Source organism: Lissotriton vulgaris, chromosome 3_2, assembly GCF_964263255.1.
Source record: "Lissotriton vulgaris chromosome 3_2, aLisVul1.2, whole genome shotgun sequence".
Lineage (NCBI taxonomy): Eukaryota > Metazoa > Chordata > Amphibia > Caudata > Salamandridae > Lissotriton > Lissotriton vulgaris.
The window spans coordinates 147,577,076-147,595,579 of NC_141690.1; the positions used below are offsets into that span (position 1 = coordinate 147,577,076).

The 18,504-nt window shown below is 43.3% G+C and overlaps 1 protein-coding gene across 2 annotated transcripts in view; it reads right to left on the bottom strand.

Annotated features, from left to right (window-relative positions):
- EVC2 (EvC ciliary complex subunit 2) overlaps positions 1-18,504 on the bottom strand; it is a 494,903-nt gene that overhangs the window by 402,288 nt on the left and 74,111 nt on the right. The gene's annotated exons all lie outside the window — the stretch shown is intronic.

The following is an 18,504-nucleotide window of genomic DNA, read 5'->3' on the forward strand; positions in this document are numbered from 1 at the left end:
TTTTAACATCATTTTAGGGGGTGACTTTAATGCCAACTTTGGTCATTGGTACAAAAGGGGGTGTTAATGGGCGCAAAATCTGAACCAATCAAACACTCACACCCAGTCAAAAGATCTGGTTTTAATCCATCGCCGTTCTTTAGCCCACTCTGCCACCCCAGTTCAGACATGGCTATATGCAAATCAATCTGACCCTGTGCCTCATTGGAACAGTCCAGCCCGAACTGCCAAGCCATGCCTTCCCAGGACCGGAAACAAGCTTCCGAGGACCGGTCTCTGGCATTCCAGCCGTCTTCAGCCCGGCTTGCTTGAATCCAGTGGCAAAGTGAGCAAGGGACTCACATCTGAGCATACCCTGCCACACTTATGGCGGACAAAAGCGGTACAAAAGGGGGTGGTAATTGACGGAGCATCTGAACCAATCAAACACTCACACCCAGTCAAAAGATCTGGGTTTAATCCATCACCGTTCTTTAGCCCACTCTGCCACCCCAGTTCAGACATGGCTATATGCAAATCAGTCTGACCCTGTGCCTCATGGGAACAGTCCAGCCCGAACTGCCATGCCATGCCTTCCCTGGACCGGAAACAAGCTTCCGAGGACCGGTTTCTGGCATTCCAGCCGTCTTCAGCCCGGCTTGCTTGAATCCAGTGGCAAAGTTAGCAAGGGAATCACGTCTGAGCATACCCTGCCACACTTATGGAGGCCCAAAGCGGTACAAAAGGAGGTGGCCATGTCTGAACTGCGGTGGCTGAGTGAGCTAAAGAATGGTGATGGATTAAACCCAGATCAGTTGACTGGCGGTGAGTGTTTGATTTGCTCAAACGCTCCGTCCATCACCCTCTTTTGTACCGCTTTTTTCGCCCTAGGTTGGCAGGGTATGCTCAGACGTGAGTCCCTTGCTCACTTGGCCACTGGATTCAAGATAGCCTGGCTGATGAGGATTATGAATCCGAATCCGGTCCCAGTATGCTTGTTTCAGGTCCAGGGAAGACATGGCTTGGCAGTTCGGGCTGGACTGTTCCCATGAGGCACAGGGTCAGACTGATTTGCATATGGCCATGTCTGAACTGGGGTGGCGGAGTGAGCTAAAGAATGGTGATGGATTAAACCCAGATCAGTTGACTGGGGGTGAGTGTTTGATTTGCTCAAACGCTCCGTCCATCACCCTCTTTTGTATAACTTTGGTGATTGGCCTACATTCTTTGACCTATCTCCAATTAAGAATGCTGGTCATTTTCACTCAAAAAGGGATGCAAGGGGGAACGTACTTCACAGGTTTTTATCTGATTTTTATCTGTGAAACATCGCTGAAACCTTTGAGGTATTCCATAACCAAATTCTGATGTTTATTGGCTGATGTCTTTGAACTGTGATGGATTATGTTTTTGTTTCCAGAATATTGTACATCTATGTTTAGTCTGGGAACACTCTGGCTAATGGTTATAGTGACTATAGTCCAAACATTTTAGTTTTAGTTATACATGAAATAACTAAAAGGCATCTTAACAAGGGCACTAACGATTTCACAGTTAAAGACCAAGGGTTAGCACTTAAATGGATAGATGCTGATGCATCACCATTATTAGTTAACATTGTTAGAGAAAATCTACAAGAATTAGTCAAACCTGTCTTTCAAGTGACAATGGTCCTGGGGAATACACTATAGATGCCTCTGTTAACCTGGGCTGTTTTATTAGGAACTTCTTGCTGTAACCCATTAGATTACATGAACATGGTTTGATAACGTTTGTAGGGAAGCAAACCCTCATTTGCATAAGGCCTTGAACAAGAGCCCTGGAAATAGGGAGGACGAATTCAGACGCCTGCTTAAGTATAACACTGCATTAAAAAGCAGGACATCTCCCTTAAAGGAAGAGATGAGGGAGGACCTGATCACCTTCTGTAACAATAAAGATGCCATGACATGCTGGGTAGTAATGTACATTGATACATTTAATAGGGCACAGATTATTGGCCTACGGCTCAATATCATAACCTACAAATAGGTGGCTCACTTTAGGTCTATCTACTGCCTAGTGAATTCAGGCGACCAGCAATTTAGTGATGCTGTATCATCAACCTATCCGCTTGCTAGGAGGTTTGAGAGGTATGAGGTGGTAACAGCAATAATACACAGCCCCTCTGCAAAGGCAACAGGCCCCAATGGAGTCTGGAAGGACCTCTATAAATCAAGTATTTTCTTTAGGGATCCATCATCACCAACGCTTTGAACTTAGCCCATACCACTTTTCTTACCATCTTCATGGCACAGCTATCTTTGTACCTGTTTTTAAGAAAGACAGCACCAAGACCCAAGCTGCTACAGACCCATTTAATTACTTTGATTCAATTGTAAAGGTTGTGGGTCGCATGTTCCTAGATAGAATCATGGCAAGGTCTGATGACTTGAATATCCATTCAAAGGTACAATATGGATTTAGAGAAGGGGTCTGGACAATAAAGGAATGCCTAAACCTTGACCTATTAGTCAGCAAATACACCATAGCGAAGGGGCCACATGCACATATCTTTGGATTTAAGCAGGCTTTTGACTGAGTTAATCGGTCAAACCTCAGGGGCATTTTAACAGATATGGTGATGGTAAATGCGTTAGTTGACTTCCTTCGAGTGCTCCACAAGGGAGTATCAGCTTCAGTGAGATATGGCATAGGAGGAAAATGCACGGAGTCATTTACATTAAATTGGGGAGTCAGACCAGGATGTGTCCTCACTCATGTTTTGTTCCTACTATACATCAACAACGTACATGTCTTTATAATTAGTGATGGACAAAATATGAAGCTGTGGCCTAATGGCTAGAACAGTCGACCTCGAAGCCGGAGAACCGGGTTCAAGTCTCGGCAGGGAAGCTCAACATCCTGCGATTCTAGGCAAATCACTTAATCACCCTGTGCCTAATAAAATGAATCTGTAACATAACTGGTGCTCATGCAAAGCACTCAGATACTTTTGTGTTGAGTTTGACCTAAATAAACTCCCCCCCCCCAAAAAACATCATAACTGCACTTTTGTATGCCAATGTTTCCAATTTAATAGGTAAGACCACAAATGGCCATAAGGGTCTCATTGACAATTTTATCTTGCTTAAGGACGATCTCAAAACCAATTGATCTAAAATATTTGCAAGGCAAGGCCCAAGGAACTGCAAGACCAGTGCCATTTCCATCAAGAATAAGAAAATAGGGAAAGTAAATGACTTTCCCTAATTAGGTTTAACATTTGATTCCTCGAGTTGTTAGTCACACCATTTTGCAATCAGGTGCCCAAGGTATGACTAATTGGTTGGCATTTTGTTTAACTTTGCTCATATTATAAGCAACAAACCGACTAAGGCTCTCTTTGGAAATGTATACATTTAATATGCTACCAAAGTGTCTCATTTGGTGGAATACTATTTGTCATAATTATAAATTGGATGGAGTCACTATCTACTCCTTCTAGTTAGCAAGCGAAATATATAGTTATCTTAGGATAGAATTTCTAAGATTGTTAATAGACCACTGAATAATATAACTATGGATGTTTGTAAATCATCAGAAGGTGTTAAGAATGCTTTTCTGTCAAATCTGATTATGCTTGAATGTACAAATATTGTTAATGTTAATCATATTTAATTTTGGTTAAGACATGATTTTTATTATATTTATTAGTATTTCTGAATTTATTTTACATTGATTTTTCCAAGTCCCTCCTCTCCCATGTTGCTTTTCTCATATAGATAAAGGAAAAGGATAAAAAAGGTAATGCATTTGGCGTACACCCTGCCCCACATGAAGCTCTTGCGTATTTATATTATACTACTTACATTTTGTATATATATGCACTGAGTTATGAATCCTGTATTGGAGTATATTTATTTATTTATTTATTTTAAATGTAATAAAATGTTTTAAACAAAAAAGAAGGATCCCTCTCATGAAAAGTAGGACTGTATGGCAGTGATGCAGTTCCATTCAATAACGATGCATGATTGTTCTAGCTTAGGTACAGAAGATGTACATGTTCACCAGTTATTGACCATGGGGTCACTAGTCCAACCAGATCACAATCAATTTTATTTCAGGGTAATTCACCCACAAGTAATAAATATGAACATAGGAAACTGTTCCAGGAATTCCACGTACATTCCTTGTCCTCCATCTAGAACATTATATATAAGGGTATAGCGATTTATTTGTTTCAAGAAAAGGTCCTCAAACTTTAAACAAACACACTGGACCAATTAGAAAAACATCCTTTATAAAGAATTTGTTTGTGCAGGTTTAAATCTGAGACAGAAGTAAATTTCAGACATTTTATCAATTCACTAAGAATTCCTTGACTACTCCTGAGTAACCTTTTCAGCATGTAGAAATGTATCATGTGCAGAAATGTAATTCAAAAGTGTAATAGGCATTTCCACAAGGAAATATATATTTCTTGGAGTTGAAATCATTGATCTTGCCATTAAAACACATTTACTTTTGCCTTTACCCAGAGTAAATTTGAGAATGTTTCCAGGTTTTGGAAACTACCTTAAATTGCTCTGCAAATGCTCACAACCTTGTGGGTTTATGGATGTTCACCAACTATTGTTGCTGTACCTATAAACATCCTGGCTCTTGTAATAGACATTCCCACATGGAAATTAGGCCATACTGGTGGAAGTACAAAGAGCAAATCCTATTTGCGACGGCCAATACCAATTCCATTTCTGATTCTGTGAACCCCGAAAGGCATTTTGCATTGCAAGACATTTATTTATACACATTTTCTGAACACCGGGGTAAAACAGCTTTATAAATCAGCTGATCTGCGCTGCTGTTCCGCTGTTCTGCTGTTCTGATGTTCCAACAGTACAGAAGAGGAACATAAGAGGAAGAGGCCAGAGGACAGAGGGGGTGAGACTGTTAGACTGCGAGTTTGTTCCTCGAGATCCTGACCTGGAGGGGGGCGGGGGGGCGCATTTTACTGTGAGCACCGTGGCCGGCTAGCTAGCTCAGACCAGGAGAACTCAGCTGGCCCCCATCGAGGTCCTAACACAATCCCAACAGAGCCCCACTTTTCAACCAGAACTGTCTGACGGCTGGACCATCACCAGATCGGACTCCTAAGCTGCTGAGTTGACGAGCCTGGTTGGGTGCCGAGAATACGGAGGGCAAATTAAAGATAACCGACCATAGCTTTTAGAGCACAGATCCACAAAGCTTCATTGCTTCCAGGCCTTCAAGCTTTTATGCCACATGATCCAAGGAGGAGGATAGGCCCAAGCGCAAGCTACTAACCGGCAACCTGCTGTGAAGTTGTCTGGGTTGTTGTCTCTCTCTTTTCTGGATCACAGATCTTTCTGACTCCTATTACAATCCGACCATCAGTTAGCCATTAACCATCGTCTAACTGTGCCACAATACCTCGGACTTCCCAAGACTTCCCAAGTCTCCAAGGCCCCGAAGTCTCAAAGGCTCCAAGGCTTTACTGCCTCAAGTCACGTACATTAGTAAGGTTCGCAGTCCCCGAACCATACGGGGGTCTACGATACCGGGTACTGAAAAGAGCCCTGTGTGAAGCCCGACTGATCCACCATCCCTATAACATCTCCTTAGCTTCTCAAGCCACCTCTAAGCATGAGGTCAGGGAAGAAAAGGGCCCAGCCAGAGACCAAATCTAAATCCAAGTCCAAGTCCACGACAACGGCCAAACAAAACAGAACAAAAAACAAGTCAGTGGGACAGCGGACTCATCTCTAGACGAAGTCGGGGCATACAGCGACCAAGCCCTCCAGGCCGTGATTCGTCACCCCAACCTACGCCAACCAAAAATCACATCAAAATTCCAATTTTAAAAGGCCCCACTTTCCACCATCTTTTCGTCCAGTGGTAAAATTCTGGGCCTGCAGGACTCCTTACTCCCACTATCCCCTCTGGAATCGCAAAAAGATCAACCTTCGGGCCAAACGCCGGAAATCATTAACACTCCTTTCTTAACAGACGGCTCATCTGCACAGGGGCCACCTGCTCATGACAAAATAGTGCCAGTGGGAGAAGGGGAGTTCATGAACAGGGTTATTAGCAGCCCACTCACTCCGCACTCAGGCAATAGGGGTGCTAGGCCGGCCCTATGCTCACCCCCCTCTCCCAAGCATACCAACTCCTCACCTACTCCAACTACTTCACCTTCAACTAGTCAGAAGTTAAGGCATTCCTGGCGCAACCTCACAACCTGCAGTGGTAAGGACTCTGACCAATGGCAAGACCTCAGCAGGTTTAATCCAAATAACCCGCCAAAGATTGCCAATATCCTTTCGCACCACCCGGACTGCCCAAAAATCTGCCAACTGCCCATCGAAGTAATTGTAGAAGAACAGAGTTCCAAAGAATTCCGGAAGGAGGCCGTGGAAAATACACAAAACACCGGGTGTGACAACCCTGTTAATCTAACTTATTTGGGATCACAGGAGTGGGCCGATCTGGTTGCTTCCTACATTCCAGCTATCCCGGTTAAACTACCTCTGTCCACAGACGAAACAACCAACAAAAACCAGTCGACTAAACAGGCTTACGATCAGGAGGCTATACTCTCGAATTCAATAATTTCACAAAATCTTTCTCTTTCCTCAACACCCAACAAATCCTCAAATCAAAAGAGACCCAAAACTAGGACTCCAGCATCAACTGTGTCAAACACCTAGGACATTCTCTTAAACACCATGCAACGAACCGTAGACACTCTCCACTTTGAATCTGACAAAATGGACTTACAGTTAACTCTACTTGATACCTTGGCGGTCTATGTGGGGGGAATTGACGAGAAACTCGGCCAATTAAACTCTTTAATCGGCAGAGCCCAGCAGGAAGCTAAGTTGTCGTGCAGCTGCGGTCCGATCAGCGACAAATTAGCAGCACTTCCAGAAATAGTATCTACTTTGATAGAAGGCCTGCCAAAAGGGCCTTATACAAGGGACCAGTACATCAATCCCCGCGAAACAGCCAATCTCGAACCCTCAAAAGGAAAGGTCATCATAGTTAACAACACAGACAAAACAGTACTGGTACCCCCAGCAGATCATTTATCAATACGCTCCCCTTCACTTCCCAAGGACCATCTACCAACCCAGAACGCCAAGGGTCGCCGCCAGCCAAGAAGGAAAGGTCGTAACAAACTAACAATTTCAAGTACGCCAGAAGTCTACCCACTCTTTAGGTCTGGCATCAGACAGGAGCCGCAAGATCTGGGCCCTACCACAGCAAATAACACAAGCATAGAACAAACTTCCACTGCGCTCAGTGCCTCCTCAAAAGGGGAGCACGTAGTAGCAATCTCAGAGGCACCTACACAGGAGGCCGGTAGGGCCCTGCCCCGCTGCAAAACTGGTAATTCAAACATCAAAGTAAATCGTGGTCCCGGAAAAGGGAAGGACGCTAGCCCCCCCATACTACTACTGACATCCGCATCAAGGGGGGCCCCTCCAAATCACCGCCCGATTCGGCACGAGAAGCTATTACCTTCGCTCGGTGTGAAAGACCCCCGGCTCAAGAACTGAAGAATGCAGGACCCCCATGTACCCAAATCCATCTATACTCCTCTATAGTGGGCGACCTTACAGCTCCCTCCGATTCTGAATCCTGTAAACTCTCCTCTGGTACCATCACAGAAACTTTACCACAGTTCAACACTAACAGAGGAATTCAAGTGCGTGTCAACCCCCCAACAGCCGAGTCGGATGATAAAAATAGGAATTCTACTATTATCCTCTTTACCCCAGAATACGAATCAAAGGGTCCATTCGATATTCTGAACTGAGGTAATCTACTCCGTCTCCTTAGCACTATACGATCTTTAAATGGCTTATGCTCAGCTGACCTTTTATCAGTAGAATTCATAAAAACTGACAGAACACAGGGTAAGGAAGCTACAAAAGCGACCTAGACTTCGTCCGAAATTGTAAATAAGATCCTAGATGAGCAAAATATTTTCAAAACCTGGGGGATTAAATCTGCCCTACATCATAACATAGGATATCCACTCCCCCTGCTCGAGAGACCTCAGTACAGTCCATCTACAAAAAACTCTAAGACTACGTCAGTGCTCAGGTGGGCACTGGGTCGATCACCCACAAAAACACAGGGAACATTCACCTAAAAGACCACAATGGTTTTTGATTCGGACAATCTAGATGATCTCCGGCTATTTAGAATAAGGAACACTCCAAGTCACCCACAATGACAGGGGAACTCAAGAGAGGAGGGCTTGCATTTGGCCACACCAATTCTGAAATTATGCTTGTGGAACCTAAATGGGCTTAACAAAAAGGCAGCAGACACCGAATTCTTACAATATCTGAAATCATTTGATATAATCCTCCTTCAGGAAACATGGCTGGAGGATCCTGCACACATAGAAGGCTATACCTGTTACCACTACCCAGCCACAAGAAAAAGTAAATTCGGTCGGCGGGTGGCTTAGCAACCTACATCAAAATCTCATATGTCGGCAGTGTGCAGGAATTTACCACCAACTCTCCTGCCATAAACACAGTTCAGATTAAATTACATTTTAGGAGGAAAAAAGAAGAGGTGCTGTTGATCAACACTTACATCAATCCAAAAAAGAAGAAACAATTACATCAATCCAAAAAAGAAGAAACAAGAGTCGAAACTTCTTATGGACCACTTACACCACGTAATGACTTCATACACTTCTACCAATTTAATTCTTTCTGGAGACTTCAACCAATACATCTTGGGCTCATCCTCAAATAATGACATTGAGGCCCAGTCCTACTATTGGAATATTCCAACTCAATCCTTTAGAAGACAAGGTAAAACCACCAAGCCGGCGAAGGAGCTGCTGGAAGATCTGGAGCACATCGGCCTGAGGGTTCTAAATGGAAGATTCGCGGAGGACTCTCCATCTGTGGCTTCATTCAACTCAGGCAACGCAAACTCTATGATAGATTACACGCTAGTCTTCCTCCCACTTTTTCATCATATACTGGGTTTTATCCTAGGAGACAAGGGAGACAGCAACCACCGCCCCCAGGAAGTCTCTTTTCTTGCCTTTCCGGACTCAATTCTCGCCAATCCAATAGGCCCTCACGCCTGTCATTCCATAAATCTTAAACGAATCGAAACCTCGGTCGCAAACACAATGGAGGTACTTCAAGTAGCAAAACTACAATTGAACAGTTTAAACTATCCTATGGGTAATCCAGTAAATGTATGGGAAACCTTTACGGCGGAATTTGCAAACATATATTCAACAACAGTACGGCACTTTCCATCTTTTGGCCCCACGGTCACAGGGAAGATTTCAAGCACCCAGAAACTAGCCTTAAAAAAACCACAAAAAAAGCGATCAACAAATCCCTAAGATCATTAAGAACAAGCACGGACGAAAGGGATCTTCTCGAACAGCTTCGCAAGCACCGGGCGGACCTCAAAAAACTTAAATGGGAGGTCAAAAGATCTAATGAAGACGATTTCTGGGCTAAACTTCACTATGACTCTAAAGGAAGTAACAGCGCCCGATTCTGGTCCACACTAAATACATTTTTAAATCCATAACATGGTGGAATAACATCATATATAACCAAAAGCTCCTGGGAATCCTTCTTAGACACCCATTTCAACCAACAGGCCGCCGTAACAAACACGCCACAAGGTTGCCCAGGAGAGCCATCCTTTACAAACAACAAAATTATACGAAAAAGCTCAAATCGAAATCAATGCTCTTACACTGAGGAAATTAATTTCCAAAGGAAGGAGGACGGTGCACTGGGGCCAGCAGTGCTTAATTTGTAAAATATGAAGTGCAGGTGTTGACATTTTTGTCAGAGGCCACACCTACATTCCTCTGACTCCACCCACTTCATCCGCTGGCTCCACCCACATACTCAACTGGCACAGTGTAAAGTCAGATAAATTTCAGCAACGCTCAAAATGATGACACTTTGAAAAGGCTACTGACATAGAAAAGGGACGTTAAAAAAATATAACGCTCAAGAACTGTTACAAACATTTTGTGGTCTTTGGTATTTAGTCTATTACCATCCAGGTGGCTGGGAGACGGGAATCATAACTTTTAAATCTGTTTTAAATCACACATCCCTCCCAGTCACTCAAAAATGGTATTTAGTCTATTACCATCCAGGCGGCTGGGTGACGGGAATCATAACTTTTAAATCTGTTTTAAATCACACATCCCTCCCACTCACTCAAAAATGGCAACTTTGGGGGATTCTAGAAAACAGCGCAAACTCTGGCTGTGGGACGAGGGACACAATTGAGGAAGGGAAGTGACAAGCTCTGCCCTGAACACACAGGAGGCACACAGAGCCCATGGCAGAGAGTGGGCACAAATGAGCTTTGTGGGAGTGAATATATGTAAGGAGAGCCGAATTCATCAGACATCCCGTCTCGTCAGCACCAAGACCTTCGCAGAAAAATGGGTCAGATTGTGGAATTCATTTAGAAAGGAAATTATAGAGTTTGCATTTTACAATCCAGCTTAAACACCCAGTTAAACCTGATCCGGTCAGGACAACCGTCACTTTGTGAATGCTGACAGATAGTGAGCACAACTGGTCGACAGAGCGCATCACAATAAATATTGCACACTATGCACAGCTTAAGAATATACAGATATATTTTTTTCTTCTGCAGCCCTTGAATAATGTAACACTGACACCCATAGCGGCCACACAAGTTCTGAACTCATTAACGCATTCATTAAACGACCAGCTTCCAGTGGGTAGAAGCATAACTGCTTCTTTTCTTTTAGATTACACTGGGTGTATGGTTCCTTTAATTAAAGGGTTAAAACTAGAAACGTGCTACTGTTAAAAAGAGTACAGTTTATTAAATCAGTGAGGCGCACATTACAAAGATACAACTGGATAAGCTAGCTCTGAGTGCAGACACAGCAGTTCCGGGCTCGCTATGAGGCACTGTAGCGCTTAGAGCTGTTAAGACAACGAACGAATCGGTCAATGGTTTATCCGGGAGTTATTCAGTTCAGTTCAAATACCTTTATTCGGCACTTCAGAAGATACCATAAAAGAGCATAAAAAGATAAACATACACTGCTTAAAAACATTGTATAAAATAGACAAGTTAAAAGAGAATTAATAAAAAAGTCTTAAAAATAGGGCGACATAATCATTAATGGGTTTTACTAAGGTCCAGGGCTAGGTTACAGATTGTTAGAATCCACTGCTTCTCGTGTGTTCCTTAGTCTCATAGCCATCTTGATGAAGCTAATTATGCATGTTGAAGTGTGGGGATCTGAAGCTTCTTGCAAAAATAGTAGAGCTGCTTTCGCCTGACCCAGCTTCTTTTTTTTTTTTTACAACGTACGAATCGGTCAATGGTTTATCCGGGAGTTATTCGCAGTTTCTCCAAGTCCCATTTGCTCTAGATAAAGGAAAACATTATTTGTGATTCAGACCAGTGGTCTCTTCCTATCTGAGCATTGAAACCTACGTCTTTATACCGGAGTTAAATATTCTATAACATTCTTCATCATGGTAAATGAAATTATAACACATGTAAACCTGATTTAAATGTCTAGTAAGTGCTAAATGCTAATCAAATGTACTAGGTGGAAGAAATGACACAGCAAATCAATTGAACTGATTTTTCACTGACACAGTCATCTACGTAGAAAAATGTTTAATCAATTAATTTATTTGCAGCATGCATCTAGTTTAGCCGAAATGGTTCTTCACAAAAGTTATGGAACACTTCTACTACACAAATCATTCCTAATTCAAGAGCTATTACTCTGCCCATCAGAGTAGCGTAATGGTGCTTCTGCTGTCTGCCTGCGGTCAACCCTCAATGTAGGCGAGCTGATGAGAGCTCGTAGGGTGCGGGAGTGCCGGGCGAGGCAATCGGAAAACAACCTGCGCGCGCCGCCTACCGCACAGCCCCTAAACCTGCTTACTGCCATGCCAGTGGCATTTAACAACTTACTTAACCCAGGCGGACGCTGGGGGCTGGCCTCAACCGAAGCACACACGGACTCCGGAGACCCACCCAGGCCAGAACAACACTCTGCACCGGCTACACTGTTAGGCAGCAAACTGTTTAGGGGAGGTCGATGATACTAAGTTTAAAGGCAGGGGCAGGGCCTTTAAGTTTAAACTCCGGCCGGCCTTATATCGTGATCATGTGTTCGGTAATACGGCATCGGCGGCCGCTACTATGCCAGGCCAACCAGGGCACGGTGCATGCATATTCAGATTTTAGTGAGGATACTTCAAGGGGTAGGGCCTTCTAACAACTTAACCCCGACCGCCGGCAGCCATTGTGATACATTAATGCTTACATTGGCGTGGGCCCGCCTGGCCCGGGCTATGTGTATGCACGGACGGCCGGCGGCTGCTACTAGGTCAAGCCAGCTGAGCCCAGGCAGGAGCGTGCTTCATCTTAGCTAACCTATCCTATTATGATATAATGATGTATTTAATACATGTGTAGCGTGGGCCGGGTCAGGGGCAGAAACAGTGAAGTGTGTTGCCGTCATCAAATCTTGTGGATGGAGTCCGGGTGACCGACACGCCACCACTGGGCATGTCGTAGTATGTCTTTGCAGCTACTTAAGGTAGTACTTACGGTTACACTCGTCATGGTTGGCCGGGGCTGTGGGGCACTGTTTTGATTAACTGATAGGCCACATGGTGGTGCTGCCTGCCCTCAACGTGGTCGGGCTCCTCTAACTCGTGGGGGTTTGGGTGTGCCGAAGCGTGGCAACTTGCAAGTGGGAAAAAATCTGCGCGCACGCAGTCAAATTCACCCTACCCAATCAATGTCTGACTCCCGCCCAGTACTGCTCCCGGGTCCCGCCCACCCCACCACACTAGCAACAGTCCACTCAACGAAGGGCCGCGCCTGCCTGCCTGACGCCGCCATGATGACGCCATCACATGATAATCATCGTAATGATTAATGATGATGCAGTAATCACTTTGCTGTTGCTCCGGCTCCTATTCACACTGAACCGAAGCACACTGGACTCAGGAGAGGAGACCCAGAACAACACTCTACGCCAGTGGGCCCACTCCGAGTCAGTATTGGTAATGTGTTATAACATCATATGTCACAACGTGCAGCCAGTTGTGCAGACGCATGTAGACCCTGCCCTGAAAAATAAGTGCCGGTGCTAAGCACCGGAAAGCACCGGCACAAATTAAGCTGGCCAAATGGAATTCCTCCAGCCCTCTTCAAACTTGACCCGGACTACTGGGCAAAATCCCTGACCCCCCTCTATACGTCTCATGTAATCTGGGCGTCTCCCCACCTCTTGGAAGGGTTCAGTTATCTCACCGATATATAAGGCGGGGGACAGAATGTCACCAAACAACTATCGCCTGATAGCCCATCTGGACATTGAGGCAACATACTTTGCAGGGCTTTTACTGACTCAGCTGGGCGAATGGGCAACTAAGTGCAACATAATTCCATCTATTCAAACTGGATTTTGTAGAGATATGGGAACTACAACAAACCTCTTGGCACTATCGCTACTTATTGACAAAGTAAAACTAACTAAACAAACTCTTTACTTTTTCTTTGTGGACTTTAAGGCGGCTTTCGACAATGTCAACAGAGCCAATCTTTGGAGAAAACTAGCCGCCTGGGAAATCCCTGCTCCTCTCTTAAACCTTTTGATCGAACTGCACTCTAATACGTGGAGTTCAGATGAAGCTTGGGAATGGCACCCACCTCTCCAGGCGTATTCCGACAAAAGGCCTCAAGCAGGGGTGCGTCTTAGCGCCTACCCTATTTAATCTATTTACTGCCGACCTGCCACCTGCTCTGGAAGCCTGCAATGCGCATGCACCCAGACTGGGGGGTAAAGCCCTGCCCAGCATTTCCTACGCAGATGATGTGGTCCTGGTTAGTCATACCAAAGTAGGACTCCAGAATCTCATTAACACGCTGCATGGATATGCCGAAGAGAACTTACTTGAAGTAAATATTGACAAAACCAAAGTACTGTCAATATCTGGGAATAAAAAGCCGCACACTTGGGTCCTTGGAACACAGGTAGTTACAAACTGCTCTGAATATAAATACCTGGGAATCATAGTTGATAAAGGAGGTCGCTTCACAAACCACCTTGAGGCCATAAAGAGAAAAAGTATGCTGATCGCGACAACACTCAAACAGCTAAAAACTAAGCTGACTGGCCCTACTCTTCTACCACTGCTTCGCGTCGCCCAAGTAAATATACAGTCATCCATTACTTACGGCAGCAAGGCATTAAGAGGCTCAGACGCGAAACTGCTGGATACAATCATTTCAAAAGCATACAGACTTCTCTTAAATTTGCCATCTTATACCTCACAAGCCCAGATCCGGCTAGAATTTGGACTAACGATCCAAACGCTTGCAAGGAGAGGATCATATATTAAGTGCTGGCATAAAATAAAGAACTCACCAGAGAATACACTGAACCATCAGCTCTGGCAAGATCTGTGCAGCTGCTCCAAAATGCCGAAGAAAAAATAATTGGAGGAATCCTTGATTGTTACAGGACTAAAAGAACTATGGAAAATCCCACTATCGCATGCGCAATTCAAACATGTAGCAAATAAGAATATGAAGAGACTCTCGCTTGTAGAGGACAAAGCCACCTTTTCCCATAGGCGTCACGCTTGGATGATTCTGTGTACATATAAATCACCCGGGTTACAACCATATTTCGGACTGGGGTACTGCAGGAAAACAAAGAAGCCTTTTTAAAACATAGGCTAGGAATCCTGCCAGTTATACCACACTACCAACCATGGTTGAGAAGGAACTGTGGGATAAAATGTAGGTTATGTGGTGCAGGGAACGAAGATATTGAACATTTGCTATGTACCTGCTTGAGGCTGAAAGAGGAAAGAGGCGCTCTGCTAAAAATGTCTTTTAATGAACACAGAATACGCACAAGCAGACAAGCATTTCTTGCATGTTTTGATCCAGGATTTCCGTCACTAAATGGGAAGTTGGTGAAATTCCTGAAGATGGCGGAGCTGAAATTAACAAGCCATGATGTCGGTCCAGACAAGATATAACGAACTATGGTCACTTTTAAACCCCACTGTTTTTATTAATACAAATATTAATAAGGACGATCTCTCTTTTTAAGACTTTTATTGATGACATGTGCACTCAAATGTATTTTTGTAATGGTTTTAATTAATCATAAACAATACATTTTTACTTACTTACTTACTGTAGCTTTATAAATCAGACCCACTGTAAGACAATCCACTGGGTTTGTTGAAGTGAACAAGAGAGAAGAGTTTTGTGCCTTGCTCAATGGAGTTAATTTAGGGGTAATGAGGAGTGGTGGGCTTGACTGGGGTCTTCCTGCTTTAATATGTGTAATATGCCCCCAGCAGCTTTATTTTAACAACTAGGCTGAGAGAGAAAACAAAGGTAACATTATCAACACTCTATTAGTGTTTTGATTAGAGAAAAATATCAAATCAACATTAAATAATCAGGTCCATCTTTTAAAAATAAAGAGAGCTGCGATTATGTTTCACCTATTGCACAAACTGCAATTCCTGCCTCATCATAAGCCAGGAAGCGGATTACTTCCATGAGCAAAGTTCATAGTTCATCATGGTGAAGAAAAAGCTATGTAAATTGTACGACTACACCTTTGTAAGCAGGTCTGTATGTATGCTGCATTTGCATCATGCAAACGGCAGCAGAGTGTTGTTCAGGGTACAGTGCTCACTTAAACTATACCTCACTGATGAAGTCTATGTAGGATGAAACTGGTCTGGGACTGCTTGAATCCTTGACTGGAGGCACCCAGGGTGTTTGTCAGTTTGGGTTGGATTGTTCCTATTGAGTGCATATGATTGGTCCTTGTCCAGTGTGGCACAGTGGGTGAAAACTGATGGACTGGATTACAGCCCTGAATGATGATCAGTGGCTGCGATTAAATCAAGCATTCCTTCTATCACTTTGTTGCTTTCCTACATTTTAGCAAGGGTTGGGGCAGACCTGATGAATACAGAGATGCTGTTGCAGAACCTGGGTGCATACATGAAGTTAGCCTGCAATCTTCTTCGTTTCTACACCTCTTAATTATCTCTAGTCTGATAGTGTCCTTGCTGCAAGTGTGCTGATAGTTACTGGAACTGGTGAGATTGTAAGCCAGATAGGCAGTGTGCCAGTCTTAATAGGTTGACAGATCATGCAACTGGTTTTGAAGATGGTGCAATTTGGCAAATGAAGTTGAATGAGGGTAGAAGAGTACAGTCATATGTCTTCAGACTCTTAAATGGGGCCAATAGCAATTCTGGGAGTCCATAGAGCAGGGGCATCCAGATGTGGGAGTATAAGGTCTTGAATGGCAGTTTTGAGGTCACTTTCTGGGAGGAACAGTTTCACTTTCTTCAAGAGATATACTTGGTACAAAGCCATCTTGGTTTGTCTCTCCTTGTATCCCTTGAAGGTGAGTAAGGTGCTCAGGGTGAATCCAAGAGACTTAGGCTATCCAGGCTATCCAGGTTCATGTCAATGAAGCAGTTTTCAACTAGTTCTTGGTTGATGTTCTTGGTGTATAACAGGAATTCAATCTCTAAGCTTCAGATAGGTGCTTGGCATGCAGGTCTGGATGAGGTGCAAATTTGAATCATTGGGTCTTTGAAGTAGGCAACACTTTCTAGTAGAACTAGGTGTCATTTGGTGCACTGATGAATGCAGATATTGTTTTCAGTGAGGAGAATCTCAAGGGTCTCCATGTAGAGGTAGAAAGTGATAGCATAAAAAGATGGAACTCTACATGTGGTAGGGATCTTCTGAGACCTGGAGGTCTAATTTGAATCAAATGGAATCAGTTGAATTGGTAGGAGGAGACCCAGTAAGGATTGTTAAGGACTGTAATTTCACAGGGCCAAATGCTACCTAGCCGGAAAGGCTGGTTATTAGAGCATAAATGCTTAAAATCCCTACATGCACTAAAAGTTTTATTGACGTACAGCTCTCTCTTGTTCCTGCCACAAAGACCAATTTCAAGTCCAAGAGGTAAAGATATCAGAAAAACACATCCTCAATTTCCTTGTTTGTTAACTCTGTACCTATGGTTAGGTCGGAGTTTTCATTATAAAAGGCATTTTTTTTATTTTCCTAATAACTTTGGTAAAATTAACATAACATTCACAAACTTTTCCAAAAATAATCCAATTTAGGATGGCAAGTTTTGTGCAGATTGGCAGACTGGGTTAGAAAAATAGTTTTTCCATTTCAACTTTTCATAAGATTATTTATTTTTTTCTACAGCAAAATTGCCGATGGAATTACACCAAGATTGGTATGAAAGTAGAACGTTTCTCAAGATAATACCCTCACTTGGTTTGCTGTAAATAAATAAGGTATTTTTCAAGAAATCAGAATACAAAATGTTTTTGAGTGGTTCGTGGACAATCCGTAGAGTAACATAAAAAAAAATAGAAAAATGTGATTAGATAAGGGAACAATTTTGTTACCATTATTTTCAGACCCAAAAACCAAAGTAGGGTCCACAGATCCAAAACTTTGGATTGGCAGGCTGTAACAGAGGATCATTACTGGGTATGGGACTCAATTTCAGCAACCTGGCAAAAACTTAAGAAGCCATAAAGGAGCTGGAGTAGCAAACGTTGAACCCTGGCTTAGGGGTATAATTTTTTAATTAAAAAAGAAAGAAAGGAAATTTTATTACAGCGTTAGCAGACCCCAGTTCAGCTGCTAGGTTTTGTACCCCTGGTAAAAGCTTTTTGCCACTAGTTGGACCACCTTTTGCGTTTGCATACCTGTGACAGGGTCCACAAACCAGAGGGGCCGAACAATTGAGTCAGCACCACCCTTGAAGGCCAATTAGATTGGGGGGAATGGTAGCCTGTGGTGGGTTCAGTGCAGGACCTGGACAGAAGCCAGGGTTCAGCAATAAACCCAACTACACACAGCAATGTCCCTGTGCTGCAGATATTAACTACCTGCAGCAAGCATTGGGGTAAAGTATATACTTAAATAGAATTTAAATGTAGCACATCATCAGAAAACACTGACATTCATTGAAACAAATCGACAGTTAAAGTGTATGTAAGGTTAGGAATGGTTCTAACATCTTAATGTTTTTTTGTTTTTTTTAAATCTTTGAATTCAACTTGAGTTAAGGTGAAGTTATGGTTACAAAAGGATACCTAAAAACCAATAAAATTTGCCCGTTATGGTTAGCTAAACAATCCAGAACTCGCACAACAGCCATGCAAATCATGACCATATGTTTTTGTCAAACTCCCTTCTCTATAGCCCATCCTACATTTCCATACACACCAGTCAGACTTTCTGACATCATATCAGGGTCACAGTGCCATAATGAGGTTGAGTAAATAAACCAGGGGGGTAGTAAATTGAATTCCACAACACTCAGACAAAGAAGTAGAATATTCTCATACAGAATCATATGGAAAGCCTCATGGGGTATTGTAAAAAGTATGCTACTTTAAA